Raw genomic sequence first — 9,127 nt, forward strand, 5'->3', positions numbered from 1 at the left:
ATGGGGTTACGTGAACGCCATAAATCAGTTACTCCTGTTGATTTCGACCAATCTTTTAATGCTTTAGATGAATTCTTTTGTTCGCTGGAGAAGGAAAGGTAAGTTTTGTCCATCCTTGGGTTCCAAATGGCATTAAAATCCGCACCTATTATATATGAGTACTCGGGATGGTTTAACATTTCTCCTGTTAGTGAAGTGAAGAAACCCACTTCGTACAAATTCGGGGCATATACCGCTGCCAATGCAATTTTCCTGTTATTATGTATAATCCTAGCTATAGTTATGCGCCCCTCAGCATCCGACCATACCCCTTTCAATTCGATATTTAATTTGCGTCTGACGACTATGGCTACCCCTCTAGTTCTCGTAGCAAAAGAAGAGTGACTAATATTATGGTATATGTTATCCGCTAACGTATTTATGTCTCCCTCTAAAATGTGCGTTTCGCTTAATAGAGCCACGTCCACACACTACCTCCTCTTTTCTATTCCCTCTCCTATTTCTCTCGCCTACTTTATTTTGTAATGTATGTGTAACAAGTGGAATATATGCCTTGTGTTTATAATTACACCACGTCTCCAGTGTTATAAAACACTTTATGCAGTGTTTTATAATATTTTCCTGCAATTCCAATGATTGTACATCAACAATCTATATTTTGGTATCGTCCACGTCCGCGTGAATATTTTCCCTAACCTGCGTTCACTTCCGCGTTCGGTTTGCGCGATCTGATTGGCCACTGACGTTTCTGGTCATGTGACATCTGCGGCAATCGTGTGACGCCTGTTTCTATCACCGGTTAAGCTTAGGCGTGTTATTTTTTTCCGCTCTCTGATTGGCCACTTCATGTGACATGCCTGTTTCTACACCGGTTAAGCTTAGGCACTTTTTCGAAGTTGGTTAAGGTTAGAGTTTGTCTTTAGGGCAGGGCAATTCATAGAACACCAGCCCTGATTCCTTAACCAACTTCGAAAGAGTCGCCTAAGCTTAACCAGTGATAAACTAGGCGTTAGGTAGTTTGCAGGCTGTTAGACCCGGAAATGGGCAAAGACACAGCTCGTCACGCGATTGGGCGCACATGTCAGTGGCCAATCAGAGAGCATCAGTCAGTGGCCAATCAGAGAGCGCCTCCACAAAATGCGGCTACGGAAAAAAATTACGCAGCTTAGGCACTCTTTCGAAGTTGGTTAAGGTTAGAGTTTGTCTTAGAGCAGGGCGATAGAACACCAGCCCTGATTCCAAACTCTAACCTTAAGCAACTTCGAAAGAGTCGCCTAAGCTTAACCAGTGATAAACTAGGCGTTAGGTAGTTTGCAGGCTGTTCGAGGCGGAAATAGGCGCAGAAACAGGCGTCACACGATTGGCGCAGATGTCACATGACCAGAAACGTCAGTGGCCAATCAGATTGCGCAAACCGAACGCGGAAGTGAACGCAGGTTAGGGAAAATATTCATGCGGCCTGGAGCACAGTTGCTGACTCGAGACCTATGTGTGTCTTTGTTTGCTTGTACAGAAATAAATAAACCTGTGTTCTACAAAGCGGAGTCCTGGCTGTCCCTTCCATCATTGAAACACAACGCAGAACAATTTACACCGGTCACATAATATAATATTATGTACATTTCAGATATTGTTTGAATAGGTGTTTTTAGTGGACGGCGGGAAATTGGCTGACAAAAATAACTGTCCTACTTTGTACAACTACTAATACTCAAGTGTCACAAAATGGTCAAATTGTCATACATTATGGGACTTTTGGCATTATTGATCGTACAGAGGGTGAAATTATCATACAAATGCGATAATTCTCTTACATCTGGCAACACTGGTCCTCATTCTCGAACGGACATACGTAAAAGTTACCAAGGAATTCCTTCGTAACTCGATTTACATACTTATTCTGCATTCTCGAACGGCTTTGTAAATTCGTTGTAGAATTTACAAACTCGAAAAAGGCAGTCGTAAATCGGACAGACCGGTGCACTCCCGTGTTTTCAACAGCTTTCTCTGGGACAAGTCATTGGGGATTGCCGATACTACAGACATCTGTGGAATTAAATAATTATGATAATAAATACGACTGTTGTGAAGGATCAGATTAAACCGAATATATATATTTATTTATGGATATATATTTAATAGTATTTGTATATCGTTTGATATCCCTTGTATATTCTTTGTACATATACACTGAATATCCCTTTAGTCTACTACAGCCCATAATAGTTCATTCTCTCATTGGACAAGAACCTGGCGCCAGCAGACAGGCCCCTTGAGTCAAGTTCAATAGTGCCGACGAACATGTCCCAACTAGCCCCGGTTCCGCGTAGGAATACGGCTACCGAAATACGAATGGTACTATTTGTTCACCGTGCATATAAATAGGGCGCAAGTAAAGTAGAACTTTCTTTTAGTCCATTAGTTCTTTACCCTCCAACCTAGTAACAGACGTGAAGCCTCACCCACGACTCACGTGTGGTGCAGTATGGCCTATTTTGGCCCCAGAATAGGCATTGAGACCTCGTGTAAATTCATAGCTGAATTGTCATAGTTTGGCACTGTACCGTCGAGTGGGACGTATTTCTATTAAGTTAATAATAGTCTATTATGTATGGTGCATTGTTCGGTTATAGTTCTAAAGTGAGCAGCACCCCCATCGTTTCCTCGCGTTATCTAGAGTCTTAACCAGGCTGGGCAGACCACGCGTGGTGCTTTCATCCGAGGAGTTCTGGGCGAGAACGAGTGGACCTGCACATTGGATTACCTACCCGGACGACTGCTGAGCCTATACGGCATGGAATATCTATTTGCTTTGGGTGCTTTGATTTGTGGAGCGGATAACAGCCAACGCCAGTGAGTGTTGGAATTACCCCCGAGAGGAGCCCAGGTGAGACGGCGCTCAACCCAGACCGAGGCCGCCTCGCTTCTCCTTCGTTGTGGACCTACAGCTACCGTCTACAAGAGGGCCCAAGTGTATTCATCTGTGGATCAAGATCCTGCAGGCACTGTTTTCTGTACCTGAATTCTCCCCAGGAATCGTTGGCCAGATGGGATGCAGCTGACGGCTCTCCAAACCCCCCCCCCCCTTACTGACTTACAACCAGCAGGACCCCTTTAGTATCCCGCTATAATCCTTAAGTACCATCGCTATAGTTTCCCTAAAGAACCAGGTTGTATACTTGCTTCCTGCGTAACCAGAGATTGGACATTCAGTGTTGATTTGCCTACGAATACTCATTTGCCTTACAAGTGCATTCAAATCATAAATGTAATTAAGTGAATGTTGTATATACCTTTTGCTATATTAAACCTTCGACTGTTATATTTGTGTGGACCTGGTTTCATATGTGGGAAAGTGTTCATCATACTTAGATATCGTGTACTGGATGGCCAGAAGTTAAAGTACATCAAGCGGTAGTGGTTTAATGATACCATACTTATCAATACAGTCAGGGAATTGTACCCCTCAGTTACAATTGGTCCTTCGAGCCGGAGGGTAACTAGTGTAATATTAATATAGTGTTATTAATATTGAAATGGCCTATGATGAACACTCCACGAAACGGTCCTCCTAACGTAGAACGCCCGCGGCGCAGACGACAGACACCTCAGTACTTAGAGGATTACGCTGTCAGTCAACTACCTAGCCTTCTACAGACGGTAAACGCGGTAAAAGTAGAAAGTAAAATTATGTCTGACCTTAACGACCAGGTTACCCCGACCACAGAGGCCCTAGTGGGTTCTAATGTAACTGACCAAGCTCACGGTGGGGACCAGGAGGGAACAGACATGCCTTTACCCCCCGCCAATACCGAAGAAGTAGTCCCCGACCAGCTCCGGGAGGAAGACAACCCTCCAGAGGTGGAACCCTGCACGGAACAAGATGAGGAGAGCGCCGAGGAGATAGAGCTCCAGGACTCCCCAACGAGGACAGCCAGGAGCGGCTCACCTCTACAAGCGTCTTCCCCCAGCGAGGCGGAGAGGATGCTGTCACAGGCGTTCCTCGTCAGCCTGACAGCCTCTACCGAACGCGATCGACTCCAGGGTGAACGCGATCGACTTCAGGGTGAACGCGATCGACTCCAAACACAGCAACGGAGCGAAGAAGAGCACATACGCCTGGAGATGAGACGCCTTCAGACGGAAGAGAATATGGAAAGAGACCGGTCCGACAACCAGCGCGCCGCTGACGGTGCCCAAAGAGAAGCAGAGCGCGACATTGCTCTCATCCAGCGCGAAGCCGAGCGCGACAGACTACAAGCCGAGCGCGACAGACTACAAGCGCAGCTAATGGAGCAGCTGATCACCAGGGCAACACCCTCTCCCTCCGCCAGGGGTTCAAGGGCCTCGTCGAGACAACAGTCAAGGGCAGCATCCCCTAACCGACCAAGCGACCCTGAACTTGACCACCAGAGAGAGCCTATACCCCCCGCAGACCCCCTTCCCCGACCGGTCCAAGCGAGACCCAGCTACAAGGAAGGAGCAGCATACACTGCGGAGAGGCTAAATAAACGACTACAGGATCTAGAGGACCTGACAGAAGAAGAAGAGGGAGAGGAGGAGAACCAAGCCCGACGACAGCACAGTACTCCACCGGACCAGGAGGTCCAGTACAGCCCAGGCTATACCCCCGCGGCGCTGCGCTACAGACCCCCGACTCTATTCACGGGTGAGCATGACGCACGACCAGCCCCGAGGAACAGCACCTGGACCAGCGGGCCATGGTACCCTGCCGGTACCAGCCCACAGAGAGGCGCAAGAGGAGACTCGCCTAGGAGGCCTCTCTCCCAACGCTCACCGATGTGCCAGCCATCCACGGCGTCATACATTGGCACACCGACGTTTCCAGACTTCACCCATGAGAAACGAACACAGTACACGGAGCTCCGGATGTGCTTAGAGACAATGATGGTGGATGTCGTTGACGAACGCCACAAGTATGCAATATTACTGAAGCACCTGAAAGTACCCCGAGCGCACAATATAGCGCTAGCCTATGCCACCTCTACGACCCCATACACCGCGGCTCTAGCAGCGCTGGACCAGAGATATGGACGTATATGGGATTACGTAATCCAAGAGATAAGGCATATTGACCGTCTACCCCCAGCAACAGACAATCGCTCACTAGACGACCTGTCTATAAAAGTGCAGTCCCTGGTAGGGATGCTGGGAGCGCAACGAGAAAAGGGTATGCACGAGCTATACGCCAACTCTAACGTCGAGAGGATTTTAGAGAAGCTGCCGCCCGCCAGACAAGAGCGCTTTAGGCGGCAAAGAGACCACCGTGATCCTAACGGTCCCGAACCATCCCTCCTCGATTTAGCCGACTTCCTGACGAGAGAAGTCAGCAGCCTACGCTTGGATACATTCGTGCGGAGCACACCAAGCTCCAGAGAGGGACCTAGGAGAGTAAACGATGGAAGAAGATCAGTGACTGTCATGCACCAATCAGAATCAGTACCGAGCAGTAAGAACCACAGTACCCCCTCGAGAAAAGAGAAGTGGAAGATGGTGTGCCCGTACTGCGAGAAGGAACACTGGCTGTCACAATGTGACCTGTTCAAGAAGATGAATGCAGAAGAAGTGAGTCAATGGATAAAGTCCAACAGGCGCTGTTACCGATGTGCGCGCAGTCACATGGCAGCCGAGTGCCGCCTAAAGAAGAGGTGCAGTCGGTGTGACGGAGCCCACCTAGATGTCCTACACGACAGTAACAGAAGAAAGCCTGCACCTGCACCATCGAGCAGCACAAAGGCAAGTGTCATGTACATTGACCCCGCCAGCAGCAGCGGCGCCCAGGTGCTCTTAAAGGTAGTCCGTGTAACATTGAGCCACCAAGATAAAGTCATGGACACTTACGCCGTCCTTGATGACGGGTCAGAGAAGACCCTTCTCCTCGCATCCGCTGCGGCCCAGCTGGGACTGCGGGGGAGCGAGAACCAGATGACGATTCGGACAATAAGAAGAGATTTAAAGACGATAAAAGGCGAGAATGTCTCCTTCACTATCGCAGCAAGCGGGCAGCCAGAGAGACGGTATAGGATTACAAATGCTTTCACCAGCCAAGAAATAGGACTATCACAGTACACCTACCCCATCGCCAAGCTGATGGATAAATATGTGCACCTGCGTCAACTACCTATCCCGCTCATAGACGGCGCCACCCCGACCCTGCTGATAGGCTCCGACCATGCAGACCTCATAGTCCCGATAGACCGGGTCCATACAGGACCCAGAGGCTGTCCTGCAGCAGTCGAGACCCGCCTAGGATGGACACTACAAGGCCCCCTCGCTAAATCTCTCAACCGAACAGCAGCCACTAGCTGCCTCCACTCCAGAGTGACAGAAGAAGACACCACTCTCCTGCAGCATGTCGAGAGGCTATGGACACTAGAGACAATGCCCTTTAAGAACGAAAAGAAAGACATTCGTTCTAAAGAAGACATTTACGCCATAAACCTCCTCGAGCAAGGGACAAAGAGAGTCACAGTCGGCGGAGTGATGAGATACGCAACTCCACTCCTGAGGCGAGAGGGAATGCCCACCTTTCACGCCACGAAAGAAGCTACGGAGCGGTATCTATTGAACACAGAGCGGCGCCTAGCCAAAGACCCCGCTCAAGAGAGTGTGTACCGCGCTGAGATTGAGAAGCTAATCACAGCGAGACACGTAATGAAGAATGACATTAAAGAGGCCGATCAGACGACCGAATCATGGTACGTGCCGCACCACAAGGTCCACCACAACGGCAAGGATCGCATTGTGTTTAACTGCAGCTACCAGATCGGATCCCAGAATCTGAATAAAGAGCTCTTGCCCGGCCCCACACTCGGCCCCTCTCTACTAGGTGTGCTACTACGCTTCCGCCAGGACAAGGTGGCTATCAGCGGAGATATCAAAGGGATGTTCCTGCAGGTGAGACTAGTGGAGGAGGATAAGCCCCTACTGCGGTTCCTATGGAGAGAGAGGATCGGAGATGAGCACCCAGCCATCTACCAATGGGAAGTCCTCCCCTTCGGAACCACATGCAGCCCGTGCTGTGCTACATTTGCACTGCAGAAACACGTCGCAGAGGACCCAGCAGCAGATGAAGAGGTCCGACACAGTGTGAAGAACAGTTTCTACGTGGACAACTGTTTACAAAGCGTTTCGACCCAAGAAGAAGCCGAGGCTCTCCTACTCAACCTACGCGCCTCCCTGATCAAAGGCGGCTTTGATCTCAGGCAGTGGGCCAGCAGCGACCCGCAAGTATTGCGCAGCCTCTCCCCCGCGGACAAGGCAGCCAGTAGCGAGACCTGGATGGCGACCATCCCAGGAGAAGCCCAAGAAATGACACTAGGACTAGTCTGGCGCTTCAAAACAGACTCGCTCCACTATAGACACAAACCCCTGACCACGGAGCAGGGAAGGTCGACGGCAATACCGACCACCAGATGGAGTGTGTACAGAACACTCGCCAGACAATATGACCCGTTGGGATGTATTCTACCTTACACCACCAGGGCAAAGATGATTGTACGAGCACTATGGGACAAGGACCAGGGCTGGGACGACCCAATACCCGCACACCTTGCCTCCACATGGAGAGAGTGGGAGACGGAACTCCGCTCACTCCCAGGCGTCAACCTACGCCGCAGCTACTTCCCACCCACAGTGAGGCCAGAGACATGCAAGATGGATCTACACGTCTTCAGCGACGCCTCCGAAGTAGCCTATGGATCTGTGGCCTACTTGCGTGCCCAAGAGAAGGGAGGAGAGATACACACCGCTTTCATCCTGGCTCGCTCAAGAATAGCCCCACGAAAGCAACAATCTATCCCGCGTCTAGAGCTCTGCGCAGCCCTAGCAGGAGCGCATCTAGCCACGTTAATCCAACGTGAACTCACCATCCCGGTGCAAAGAACAATCTTGTGGTCAGACTCTACGACAGTACTCACATGGATCAAGTCTGATTCATGCAGATACAAGGTCTTCGTGGGAGTCAGAGTCACAGAGATTCAAGAGTTAACAGAAGCAGCAAGCTGGCGGTATGTGGACACCAAACACAACCCAGCTGACGTCATCACCCGGGGAATGTCCCTAGATGACCTCACCCGTCACAACATCTACAGTGACGGACCAGAGTTCCTCAAGCTCCCGGAAGAAGAGTGGCCTACGCCCACCCCACGGGAAGCGAGTAAAGAGGAGGCTGAAAACAAGAAACCTATGTTCTGTGGATTGAGCACAGTCGCCTCCACAGACCCCAACATAGATGATTGCCTCACCCTACAGAGTGCGCAGATAAAGACATTCCTGTGGCACCACCCAGAGATTCAGCCCACCACTGACATTTCAGCAGCTGACTACGAAGAAGCAGAACTTCTTCTACTACAACGAGCCCAGAGAGACTCGTTCCCCGCTGAGCTAGACTGTCTACAGGGAGGAAAGCCTGTCCCATCAGACAGCAGACTGCTCCACCTGGCACCCGAGAGTGACGCCCATAATCTCATCAGAGTGGGTGGTCGTCTGCGGAGAGCCCCCGACCTACCGGATGACGTTAAGTACCCGATAGTCTTGAACAGCCGACACAAGGTCACAGAGCTGATCATAAAGAAATACGACGAGGATGTGCACCACGCAGGCGCAGAGAGAGTCTTCGCGGAGATCAGACGTCGCTATTGGATACTTCAAGGGAGAGAAGCAGTGCGACGCTTCCAGCGAACCTGTCTAGACTGCCGAAAGTGGCGCGCGCAGCCCAGCATACCCCGGATGGCTGACCTACCTCCCTGTTGCCTCCGACTCGGCGACAAGCCCTTTCACTCCACAGGCATGGACTGTTTTGGCCCGTTGTATATAAAGAAAGGAAGAGGAACCGAGAAGCGGTGGGGTATTGTATTCAAATGCATGACCACCAGAGCGATACATATCGAACTCCTTCCAACCATGAGCACAGACTCATTCCTTATGGCTTTCCGAAGATTCACATCGCGGAAAGGAAAACCGTCTACATTGTTGTCTGATCACGGGACAAACTTCAAAGGCGGAGAAAGAGAGCTGAGAGAGAGCTTCCAAGCTATGGGCCCAGAACTTAAGACCCACCTCGCTCCATCCCAGATTGACTTCCAGTTTAATCCCCCGAACGCAC

The sequence above is a fragment of the Notolepis coatsorum genome, assembly GCF_963971535.1.
Source record: "Notolepis coatsorum genome assembly, chromosome: 7".
In the NCBI taxonomy this organism is placed as follows: domain Eukaryota; kingdom Metazoa; phylum Chordata; class Actinopteri; order Aulopiformes; family Paralepididae; genus Notolepis; species Notolepis coatsorum.